Raw genomic sequence first — 12,712 nt, 5'->3', positions numbered from 1 at the left:
AGGCTCGTCCCTGGGCCGGCGCGCGACAGGACACGAGAGGCGGTCCCCGAGCCGCAGAGGTCGGCGCGCCGGGGTCCGGAGCGGGTGCCGGCCGGGCCGGGAACGGGAGGCCCAGTCCCTTTTCGGGGTTGGGAAAAGTTTCAAAGGTCTTCTTGCTGAAAGCGAGTTTTTACTTTCCTCAGGCCACGCCCCTTCGTGGAACTTCGGGCCAATCCGCGGGCAGATTTGGGAAGCCGCCACCAATCGGGGCGAGGAGCGCCGAAGCCGTGGACTCTAGGACCCAGACGCGCGGAGTCACACTTTGTGGAGCCCCACTATCAACCTGTACAGATTTTTTACAGAGTTGTATCTTATAAAAATTTATTTTATTATCACATTTTGTTTAATGGCCCCACGTGTCCACAGAGGGGGAGGAAAGCGACGTTCCTCTGCAAAAAGTGAGTTTGAAATGTAAGATCGAATTGGTTAACGCCGTCAACCGTCTCCCCCAAGGACCTTGGAAGTAGCAAGACCCAGTGACTCTTTCTCATTAATGAGTGAAGAGGCGAGTAATCAGATTCCCTCATTATCGGGGCCCAGGTGGGGTGGGTTCCGAGCCAACGGCCGCACTCGAAGGGCGAGGCCCCCGTGTGTGCCCCGAGTTAACAAAACGGCGATTACTAACCAGCCGGCAGCGCCCAGGTCCCGGGCCGTCAAGAACCTCCAAAGGCTCCAGACGCGAACGTCCAAAGCGAATCCTCGCCCTCGTCGGGAGAAGTCCGGCCTGGCGCCAAGGCCACCAAGGTGCAGCGGCGCCTCGCGCAGGCGGAGAGGGTGGTCCTCGAACCCCCGTCTGCAGAGCGGTTCTGTGCGGTCTGGGGAAGGGGGCGCAGTACCGGCTCCGTTTCCCCTCGCGTCTCCGAGTAGACGCCTACTGCCCACCAGCTCTGGCTTCGCGGGGTCCCCGCCTTCCCCCAGCTACAGGCGCCCTCCGACGAACTGGCTCTCGTGCTCCGCAGAGGCCCAGCGACCCCGACAAGGCCGGGGTCCCTCTGCCCGGCGACAAGAACCAAGCCCGCGCGAAGCGCACCCTGGGCGCCGCGCACCCGGCCTAGGAGCCGGCCAGCCTCTCGGACCCCAGTGCCCAGCGAAGCCCGGCCTCCCGCCTCGGGCCAAGACCCCTCGCCAGGCGCCAAGCCGACGTCCCTTGTTCCAGCCTTTTCTGTTGGGCTCCTTTTCGGTGCGTTGGGGGCCGCTCCACGGGGAACAGGGTGAGCGACTGCGACGGGGCAGACCCCTCCAGAGGCGGTGCTTTTCGAGAGGCCGACCTGCAGCGACGGCGAGGGCCTCCGGCTGCCCTCCGGGAGTCCCGGCCCTCCGTTTATTTGCCGGGTAATTTATTTATTACTTCAGCACCTCAAAAAATCAGATCCCCCTTCGCCCACTTCCGAGGCGGAGGGCCTCCCTTGTGAAGGGCTGAACGCGGGTCTGCACGCGTCTGGAAGGTGTCGGCCGGCTGGGCAAGGGAGGCGGATTTCAGATAAAACCTGCGGGCTCCAGGCTTCTCCTTCGCCCGGTGCTCAGGCGCCTGGTAGATTCCCTGGCAAAGGGCCTCACGGGTTCCACGCCGGGCTCTGCGCTTTGGGGCAGCTTTCAACAGGAGACAGAGGAAAGACTGACACGCGGCAGCAGTGTCTGAAGGCGCTCTCTCTTGATAAACTGAAAATCAACTGAAGGTGCCGGGTCCCTAGCCCCGATGGTCCCACTGCAGATGCTGGCTCTGTGTTTCCGGGTGCTGTGGGCTCCTTCCCCGAGTTGAGCGTTTTACTACTACTTTGGTACCAAGTGAAATAAAGCTGCCGGCTCTGGGCTCCCACCTGGACGGGCGGCCTTCCTTCCCCAACTGCCTTCACCGCTTTATTATTCTGTAATAGCGCTAGGATTTTTCCCATCAAACTGCAAAATCAAGCCAACCAAACAGCACTCTGGCGAAGGTACCTTCCCCTGCTTCTCCCGAGGCCACCCTGAGTCCTTTCCACGCCTTGCTGGAAACGCAGGCTGTTAAGCAAGAAGCATTCCCCACCGGCGGGCTTCCGGGGGAGTATGATTTACTTTGCTTTTACAGTTTGTTGTTGTTGTTGCTTTTGTTTTTTACGAGAAAACAAAACAAAGCACACCCTAGCTTTATCACACCACAGGGCGAAACCCCGCATAGCCAAGGACCCTGAGGAATAAACTCCCAGAGGCCAGGCTGTGCCTCACTTTGTATTTACAGGCGTGTCCAGGTTGAAACCAAAGTCATCGGAACAGAACGCGGGCGCCGGCCCCAAAAGGCTTGCCATTTGTCTGTCTCCCGATAAAGCGGGGGCGGGAGCGAGGGGGACCCTTTCCTGGGCGCCTTTCGGCCCGCGGGGCTCCGGGAGACACGTCTGTTCAGGTGGTTGAAACAGCACCTTCCACGCACCTGGAGTTTGCAAAACCCGCATGCATCTCGGGGCTGAGCTGCCACCGGCCAGGGCGCCCCCGGCCTGCTCCAGTGAGCAGGGGGACGGGCCCCCAGGGCCTGCGCGCGGCCGGCACGATGGGCGCTGACAGAGGCCCGCGCACCCGCGGCCCGTCCCCGCCAGCCCTGCGCCGCTCCCGCACCTGGAGGCCCGCCGCCGACTCGGTGGGAGCGCGCGCCCTCCAGAGGCCGTCGGCGGGCCTGCGCTGGGAGAAGCAGACACCAGCCCGGCCAGGTTAGGAGGGACGTGCTGACACCTGGTGGGTAGACCTGGACATTGCACCGAGGGCCCCAAACCTTCGAGAATCTTCCATAGGTCAACAAGCTGTGTGCGGCACTGCGGTTGATGTCCCCCCCCCCCATAGCTCTGCAGAGTGTCAAGAACATGACCTGTTGGGAAGCAGAAGTCTCTGAAACTGCTTGGGGGCAGGAAGCCTCTTTAGGAAAACCCCCGATTTTTAAGCAAGGTAAGTCTTCACCTCTTGGGTGGCTAGCGGTCTGGTTTTTTCCCTCTCCCTGGGTTGTTGAACAAGCTGCCCCTGAGCTCTTCCCACCGCTGCTGAGTCTGTGGTGGAGGAGGCGGGCATCAGGGACCTGATCAGAAAGCTGTTTGTAGGGGTCGCCTGGGGGGGTTGGCTGGCTTTCCTGAGAAGACAACTTTCATGAGGGTCACAGCTGCTTCTGCTTCTGAGGTGTAACAGAGAACTTGGGGAGCCCCTCAAGGGAGTGTATCCACCCCCACACCCTGCACATACAGCTCTTCCAGGCTTCGGGCTTCAGGGCAAGAGGCCAGGCACAAGGGCAGTGGCTGGGGCTGGGCAATTCGATGCTTCCTGGGTGGTGCAAACAGCTCAACTCTCCTCGAGTGGCCGGAAGGTTGGCGGGTCAAACCCACCCAGAGGCACACAGGAAGAAAGGCCTGGTAATTTGCTTCTGAAAGGTTACAGCTTCAAAAACCCTCAGGGGCAGCTCTCCTCCGCTGACAACCACGGCCAGCAGCACCGTCAACAGGGCCGCCTGAGTCAGAGCCAACCCCGGGCGACTGACAGCCACCGCGGCCACCAGCACGTCAACATGTCTGCCTGTGTCAGAGCCGACCCCAGGTGAGTGACAGCCACCGCGGCCACCAGCACGTCAACATGTCTGCCTGAGTCAGAGCCGACCCTGGGTGAGTGACAGCCACCGCGGCCACCAGCACGTCAACAGGGCCGCCTGAGTCAGAGCCGACCCCGGCGACTGACAGCCACCGTGGCCAGCAGCACGTCAACAGTGGCTACTTGGGTCTGATGAACTCTTCTGGGTCAACTGGACCCCATGCTACTCCTTAAACATCGCTGTGAGGCAGCTTCTAGAAGTGACCCTCAGCACAACTGCCGTGTCCCCTGGAGAACTGCCCAGGGCCATTCTCCTGAGCACGTCCCTTCCAGGGCGTTCAAGCAATGTGGCCACCTTCACAAATGGCTGTGCCTTGAGCGACAAAATAATGGCAGCAACAACAACAAACAGACGGGGACGAAAGAAGGCCGACGACAGTGAAACACGACAGGCAGACCTCGGCAATATCGCGGGCCGGGCTCCAGACCACCTCAGTGCGGGGAGGACGGCACTCGGCGAGGCACAGGGGCTTGCTGGCTTCCCAGTGCCTGTCCAATGAGGTTGGCACTGCGCTGTGCTCTATGAAGGGTGCACGTTACCAAAATGGGGCACAGAGACACGAAGCGAGCATGTGCTGTTGGGAAAATGGACCAAGAGACTTGCTGGCACAGGGTTGCCACAAAGTGTGGATTTGTACAAAACACAGCATGGGTGAAGCGCAGTGGAGGCGCGATAAAGCAAGGTGTGTCTGTGTGTGATCTGGGGCGGAGAGATACAAAATCACCAAGTGCGCAGCACGTGCGGAGCTCCGAACCCGGGTGCAGAGCTGACGACAATCCCGCCTAGAGGTTAAGTTCTCGAGACGGTAACTCTGTGTGGCCCAGTGAGGGCACGTCCTTAAGAGATGTGTGTCCGAATATTTAGGGCTGAGCCGCATCAACTCAGGACCTTTACAAAGATTCCACCAGCAGTAGGGGTGGGGAGAGAACAGAGCCGCCAAGTAAGGACAAGGCTGAACCAATGGAAGGTGGGCTTGGTTGTCCCATCACTGCAACTTCTCTGCAGGGTTCCGCTTTGCAAAATAAAAAATGAGGAGGGAAAATACTTTTGTAGTTCTGAAAATGAGAAAGGAATGTGACACCAGACAAACTTCTTTCTAGGGAAGGAATCTGAAAGCCTCATATGGACATGTAGCCAGAGCTCAACTAGGGCCCAGCACCCCATTTCTGTCTCCTCTGGTTCAAAGACAGAAACAGAACAAGAGAGTCGATTCTCTAAGAAGTTCATCTGTTACAACCCAGGCACTGCCAAAGTGACTATAATCAAAGATCCAAGAAGCAAGCAGAGTGCTGGAGATGCTTGCAAAGTGTGACACTGAAGATGTAAGTGCTATGTCTTTCCACAGAGTTCATTACAGGCTTCTCTGGGCCACCTGTTTCACACATGTCCCATGTAGGTGCCCTGTCCACACTGCGATGTGACGGAGGCATTACGTGCTGTATCAGTCAGTTTAGGCTAGCATGGGCTGCATTAACAAACATCTCAAGGCTCAGTAGCTGAACCCTGAGCCACTTCATCAAAGACCTGCAGAAACCCTGGCTTTTGAAGGCTTCCTGCCATCACCGGCTTCCATGGGCATCCCACACTGGGGATAAAAGGCTCTAGCTGGGAAGTGGCAGTTACAGCTTCCATTCACCACTCACTGTCCAGGGCCCATCACATGGTTCTGATATACTCCAAGGGGACAGGAGGGTCCCTCTCCCCTCTTCCCAGGCGGCCAAGGGACCAGTATTTGTTTGGTAGCCTCATGACAACCATCACATCCCTTTCCAGGCAGGTGACAACTGTGTCTTACTCCTCTCTGCAGCTCAGTGCTCTTTTGCAAAAGAGCAGCACATAGTAGGTGCACAAGTGTTTGCTGAATAAATGTGTGACTCCTTCCAAGATGCGTCTCCCTAATTTATAAGGGGACTGTAACACATGCGTACTATGTGCCAAGCACCATGCCAAGCGTCTCCCACGTACTGTGTCATTTCACCCTCTTCTGGGGTGGGCACTGTCAATACCCTGTTGCAGTGAGGTAACTGGGGCCAGCAGTGTTAAATAACCGCTGTGGTCTTGTGGCTGCCACAGGGTGGAGCTGGGCTCTCCTGACCCATCACACTGCTGCCTTTTGAGAACAAGGCAAGGCCTTGCCAAGTCAGAGGAGCCTCACCCGGCATGCTGGCATAGAAACCTCTACACAAATGAAGATAGCAAGTACAGACGTGTGTAATGCATAGATAGTCCCATTAACATGTGTATGCAGTCCACAGTGTGTGCACGAGGGCATGTCTTCTGAACCCTCAGAGTTCAATGTCTACATTTTAGCTTCTTTCTCACCAGTATGAAAGCCTGTCATTAACCCTACGGGGTACATGGACTCATTATCAGAGCTCCAAACAGCGGACGACCCCCTGGGAGGTGCGGAGAGAGCTTCAACTATTTGGGCCAAGGGGGCCAGGAAGGCAGTGAGGAGCTGTCTGCAGCCTGTGGGCCGGGTGCTCTATACCCTGGTGAATGAGCCAGCCTGGGACTCGTTCAGCGGAAGGAAATCACGCGCCTAGAGCACCTCTTGGGACTTGGGTCAGCACCAGAACAGGACTCTTGTCACCTTGTAATGGATCCATAAAAGGCAACAATGTTCTCCCCACAAAACACAAGCCATGCCGTCCCACAGAGACTCCGCAACACCAGCCCGGCCCGGGCCTCTGCAGGGTCCTCCCCAGGATGCCCTGACCTTGGGCTCGTCCTCCTTCAGCGATGGCTCCCTTGCCTCCTCCTCGAGAGCCCCCCCACCTACCTCCTCTCGCCCTGCCACCTCCACCCCGTGTCCCGTTTCACTTCCTTGGGGCGCTGGCTACCTGTCAATTCCATCTCTGCTCCTCGTTGTTGCGTGCCCCTTCCCCACGCATAGTGGAGTCAGTGAACCAGCAAGCAGGCAGGGCCCTGGTCTGCTTACCCACTGCTGAGTCCTGGCACCCACGGCTGTGCTGGGCCCAGACACTGTGCTCAATGACTATAAACTAAACCATGAGTGTCACCTGGGAGGGCTCAGAGACTCGTATTCTGATCCCTGGTGGAACACACGACGCCCTAAACTGGACAGATGACAGTGACAGCAGTTAGTCACCTGTGCTCTCAGCACCACACGGGGGCAGACAGAGCAGCAGGGGCCACACGGGGCGCAGATGGAGCCAGCAGGGCCACCAGGGGCAGCGTGAGCCAGCTGGGGCCACACAGGGGCAGGGCCACCAGGGGCAGAGAGAGACACCAGGGGCCACACAGGGACAGACGGAGGCAGCAGGGGCCACACAGGGGGCATGGCCACACGGGGCAAAGCAAGCCAGCAGGGGCCAGGGGAGGCAGGCTTTGTAGTAACAAGAGGGTGGGGTGCCTGTGGCTCCCACACAAAGATATGACTGGCTTGTTAGAAGAGTTTCCTGAGCTCACAGGAGGTTGAGGACGGGGTGCCGTGTGGTTTAAGATGTGTGGGGTACAGCTGGCCCAGCCGACGGGGGAAGTGGCCAGGTGGGGAGCTTTTCTTGCTGGGCAGGGGCATATCCGGTGAGAGCAGGTGTTCTGGTTCCCTAGTGCTGCTCTAACAGAAAGACCACAAATGGGATGGCCTTAACAGGAGTTTATTCTTCCAATTTGGAAGCCTTAAGTCCGAGTTCAAAGTGCCAGGCTCTAGGGGCTGGGTGAAAGCCCCTCGACCTTGGGCTTCAGCTCTGCCTCCTACTCTTGGCCCACTGAAGCTGGAGGCTTTCCTTCACTTAGACAGCTGCTATCTGCTGAGACTGACAAGCCCATGGTTGACAAGTAAAAAGGCACAGTCCCAATGTTACCAAACCACACAGCAGGCCATTAATTCAAGTCCATTGAAAGTCCCAAGGTCAGCATGGCAGGCTGTTGAACAATGACACAGCTACATGCAGGGTTCAAAAGTGCCATAAGCTAGAGACCATTCATTCCCCAAGGCGTCTCCTTATATACAGGAAGCAGACCACATCCCTGAAGTAGCTACTCAGCTGCTCCGATAGAGTCCACCATGGAGTTAATTACCAATCTCACCATGCGGAGTAACTATATTCAGCTGCCCAGCCACTCAACCAGGCCCAGCCAAGATGACACACAAACGTAACTACCACAGCAGGGGACCACGGGGTAAAGACTTTGGGTGCCCTGGGAGTCTTGGATGGAGCCCCTGGGTGGCACCAATGGTTAGACAGCTGACTATGGCGAATATCTGCAGCTCAAACCCACCCAGAGGCAACCTACTTCCTACAGCCTTGAGAACCCTATGGGGCAGTTCTACTCTGTACGTGCAGGGTCGGCATGAGTCAGGACCGCTGCAAGGCAACTCCCAGCTTCGAGACAGCTCCAAGACAGCGGGACAGCACGGGAGGCTTCAAGTCCACAACACAACCCACAACTTCAGTACCAGATTCCCAGGGAGCTTCATGCCCAGCATTCAATCCAAACGCTCCCGGGGCTCACCAGACACTGCAGCAGGAATGGGGGGACTCAGCAAATGCCCCAACTACGGCAGGGGGGTGGGCAGCTGCCTTTGGAGTGGCTCCCAGGCAGGACAGTCCAAAATCCCTCTGTAAGCACATGGACACTGCCCTCGCCACTTTCCGAGCACCGTGCCATACTCCTGTTCACTCACCTTACCCTCGCCAAGTGTTGCCAGCATCCCCATTCTACAGGTGGAGAAAGCGAGGTGCAGAGATGGTCGGTGCTCCCCCAGCTGAACCGGACAGGCTACGCACTCAGCTCCTCCCCCGGGGTGCTTCCTCCATCCACGTGGCCACCGGGCCCGAGGAGCCATGAAGGCTCGGAAGCGGGGTGCGGGAGCAGTAGATGTTTCTGGGGAAGTTGGCTGTGAAGCATCCACACCTAGGGAAAGAGAAAACTCTCCACTCAGTTGTTCCTTCTCCCCAGTGCCCTGGGCTGGCAGATTTTTTGTAGGGAAACACGGGATGTCCACACCTCACATGGCTCGACCTTACACCAAGACATTACTCACTGTTTATTTGCAACTCAGACTGAACTGGGAATCCTGTATTTATTTATTATTTAAAAATTGTTTATTGTGATTTGGGTGGAAGTTTACAGAGCAAATTCCTTTTCCATACAGCAGTTCATACTCATTTCGTTTCATGACATTCACTGCAGTTCCCCACAATGTAACAGCTCTCTCCCCACTTCCTCCCTGTGGTCACCTCTTCCCTGTGTCCTTCTCTCCCACCCCTACCCCCCAGCTGTCTCTCTGTGCAAACATTGCCCGTCTGTTCTCCCACGATTGATTGATCGCTCCAAGGAGCGTATCTACCTGATATAAATGCTCACTCCATAGGCCTGTCTATTGTTTGGCTGGAAGCCACAGAAGTGAGTTCCGTTCCAGGCCTGAAGGGTAACTAGGGGCCATAGTCTCAGGGCTCTCACCAGGCTCTATCTTTACTCTTTTTTTTTTTTTTTTTTTTTGGATTTGGGTGAAGATTTACAGAGTAAATTCACTTTTCATACAGCAGTTCACATATACTTTGTCTCATGTCATTGACCAAAATTTACAATGCAGCAGCTCCCCTCCCACTTCCTCCCCATAGTTACCTCCTCCCAGTGTCCATCCCTTCATACTCTTCTGCACCCTGAGCTATCTCCCTGTGCATAAGCAGCCCTTCCTTCTCCCATGATTGTTCTCTCCAGGGCGTGTGTCTACTTGAGGTAAATGTTTAACTTACATGCCTGTACTTTGTTTGGCTGGAAACCACAGTTGTGGGTTCAATTCCAGACCTGAAGGGCAGCTAGGGGCCATAGTCTCAGTGGTTACACCAGGCTCCATTGGACCAGCAAACCTGGTCCCCACCTTCTTTTTCTTTTTTCGCCTCCAAATGATTTTGAGTTTTGTTCCACATTGTCCTCCCTCTCTATGCAGGATCTCGTACATCCCTTCCAAGTGGATGGCAGTGGTAGCTGGGCACCATCTAGTTCTTCTGGTCTCATAGTTGTATAGGTTGCAGATCGGATGGTGTACCAGTCGCTAGGACTGATTGTTTCCATTAATTTTGGTTTTCTTCTTTCTTCTTGATGAGGAGAGACCCGTTGCTGCATCTAGATGGCAGCTTGCTAGCTTTTAAGGTCCCAGTCACTACTTGCCAAAGTAGTAGGTGGAACAATGTTTTGTATAGTATGTTATGCCAATTGAGCTTGATGTCCCCTGCGACTATGGTCCCAAGCCCACAGGATCAACTACTCGGTCCCTCTGGGTAGCTGGCTGTGACCAAGCAATGACCATAACCTCAGGCTCTATCTTTAGTTATTCATTTATTTGTTTTTACGGGGAATCCTGTATTTAGTCTGGCAACCCTTAACCTAGGGAAGAAACCGGTCTCCAACCATCTCTGCAGGAGTTAGCTCCCTAAGGAAGTCCTCACACTCACTAAGTGTCAGAGAAGGCTTCAAAGGGCCACGCGTTACTCGAGCTCATGGTCAAGGAGCATGCCAGGAGGGTGTCCTTACTGTCCTTCCGATCACGCTGCATCGGAAGTGGGTAGTGGAGGACTACCCACAGACGGTTCAGAGCCTCAAACGGAAGAAACGGCACTGATTTTCAGAGAGCCTCGTACACGTCCCTGGTGGAAAATCCCACCACTGCAGAGGACCCTCAAACAGAAAAAGCATTTCCCGCCATGCCCTCCCGCTCACAGCCAGCTCACTGGGCTGCTTCCCCCAGCAGAGCCAATGGATCCTGGGAACATGCCCTGTAGCTACTCTTTCTTGACTTGGCAAGGAGAGATGCCATGGGCTGGCTTCTGATGAGTATTTGGAGATGGTAGTAACCTTACTTAGAAGAAACTGGCTGGTTGTCATTGAAAGGCAGTGTTTTCAAAGACACCCTGAGTCATTCTGGCGACCCCCACCACGCAAGGATCCAACAGTGCACATTTAAAATGGGTGCGGGCCTCCCTGAGGGTGTCAGGTTGTCACCGGCCCCTTCTTCCCGCCAGCCCTTTCATAGCGATGTCATCGTCTTAGTTTCTCTGCTGGCTCCTTTGTGCCTTCAAGCAGTTGCTGCTGTTACCTGCTGTCAGGAGATTCGGACCCACAGCACCCCTAGAGGACGGAGTGGAACTGCCCCACGGGACTTCCAAGGCTGTCACCTTTATGGGAGCAGGTTGCCAGGTCTTAGTTCTCACACAGCAGCTGGTGGGTTCAAACCCCCCTTTTGGTTAGCAGCTGAGGGCTGAACCACTGTGCCACCAGGCCCTTCTGTAAACAGTACAACTTCACTTTTCTTTCTCTGTCACCTGCCTACCACATTGGTGATTCCCCACTTGTGTGAGGCCATTAACACCTCAGCCTTCCCATCTGCTTGTAGGGTTTTTGACCTGTGAGGATGGGTGAAAGGGCATTTCAGAGACAAGAAAACACAAGCACTGGGAGGAAGGAGAAGCGTGTTGATGTCAGAGCTGGGAGGGCTGTGGCTGGGTGGAGAGATGGGCTGGGTGTGGAAGACAGTGGTCGAGCAGGGCCTCGGCTGCCCAGCTGACAGGTGTGTGCCTGACTATGGGAAGGCCATGCAGGAGGTCACAGCCAGAAGATATGCTGGTGGGATTCAGGTGGACAGAGGGAAGGAGGGAGGGAAAGTGAAGAGGAGGAGGGGCAGAGAGTTGGGGAGGCCCTTGCATTTGGGGGCCAGGTGACACAACCCTGGCCTGGGTGGTGGCAGTGGGTCTGAGGTGTCACTGTGACACTCAAGATCCCCCGACCTGCCAGCACAATCTCCCATGAAGCACAGGTGATGACAGAGACCTCATCTGACCCCACGACAGGGGCACTGCCCAGTCCGCGGGCAGAGGCAGGGACAGGAATATGCCTGATGCTGGCCGGGAATTGTCCAGCTTCTTGGCAGCAGGCTTTCCTGTTACCGGAGTCACTGGTGTTATCTTTCTCTCTGTAGCACATCAGGAAGTGGGGGGGGGGGTTGATGCGAGAAGTGAGGGAGGAGGAAGCAGAACGTGTGGTAGTGAAAGCCCTACCAAGTGGAGTCCCTCAGTGGGGCAGACGGTAACACACTGAGCAGCCAAGCAGAGGTGCCTCAGAAAAAAAGGGACATGTCCAAGGAAGCAAGTTGAAATTTCACCACCCTCACTTCTAAGAACGTCAGGTTATATTTCTTTTCTAAGGCTAATTTGTTTTTCTGGCAGCCGTGGTGTAGTCCAGCACCACAGACACAATGCATCAACTCTTCCTCTTTCTTTTTCATTGTCCAACTTGTACATGCATATAAGGTGACTGAAAAGCCTATGGCTTGGGTCAGACACATCTGTCTGGCAGTCCGGGCTGTGATGCTGGAAGCATTTCAAACACCAGTAGAATCATTCACACTGGGCAGGTGTCAGCAGAACTTCAAGACTAAGACAGACGAGGAAGAGAAGCCTGGTTATCAACATCTGGAAATCTGTGAATAAGAACTTGATGGAGCACACAGAACAGTGTCCGATACAGGGGTGGAAGACGAGCACCCACTGAGCGGCACTCAACCACAAAGCACCACACGATGGGCTTAAGTACACTGACAGTGGAAGATGGCACGGGACCCAGCCATGCTTCATTCTGCTGCACCCGGGTTGCCAGGAGTCAGAGCTCACTCAATGGCAACCAACAACAACAAAGAAGTTTTTTACCAACGGGTGCAACCTGAAATTGATCAAACATGCAATCAAGATGCACTGAACAGTTACTGGTGATTGGAATGTGAAAGCTGGAAACAAAGAAGAAAAATCGGTAACTGGAAAATACAGCTCTGGCAATAGAAATGCTGCCAGAGGTTACATGATGGGATTTTGCAAGACCAACAATTTATTCATTGGAAATTCTTTTTCCAACAACATAAACAGTGGCTATATACATGGACCTCACCAGGTGGACTACATAGAAATAAAATGAACTACATCTGTGGAAAGAGATGACGGAGAAGCTCAATATCATCAGTCAGAACAAGGCCAATGATGACTGCAGAACAGACCATCATTTGCTCATATGCAAGTTGAGGTTGAAGCTGAAGAAGATTATAACAAGTCCACAAGA

The sequence above is a fragment of the Orycteropus afer genome, unplaced genomic scaffold (assembly GCF_000298275.1).
Source record: "Orycteropus afer afer isolate SDZICR_OR568_19922 unplaced genomic scaffold, OryAfe1.0 scaffold00057, whole genome shotgun sequence".
NCBI classification, from domain to species: Eukaryota; Metazoa; Chordata; class Mammalia; order Tubulidentata; family Orycteropodidae; genus Orycteropus; species Orycteropus afer.
This window is presented reverse-complemented; position numbering follows the sequence as displayed.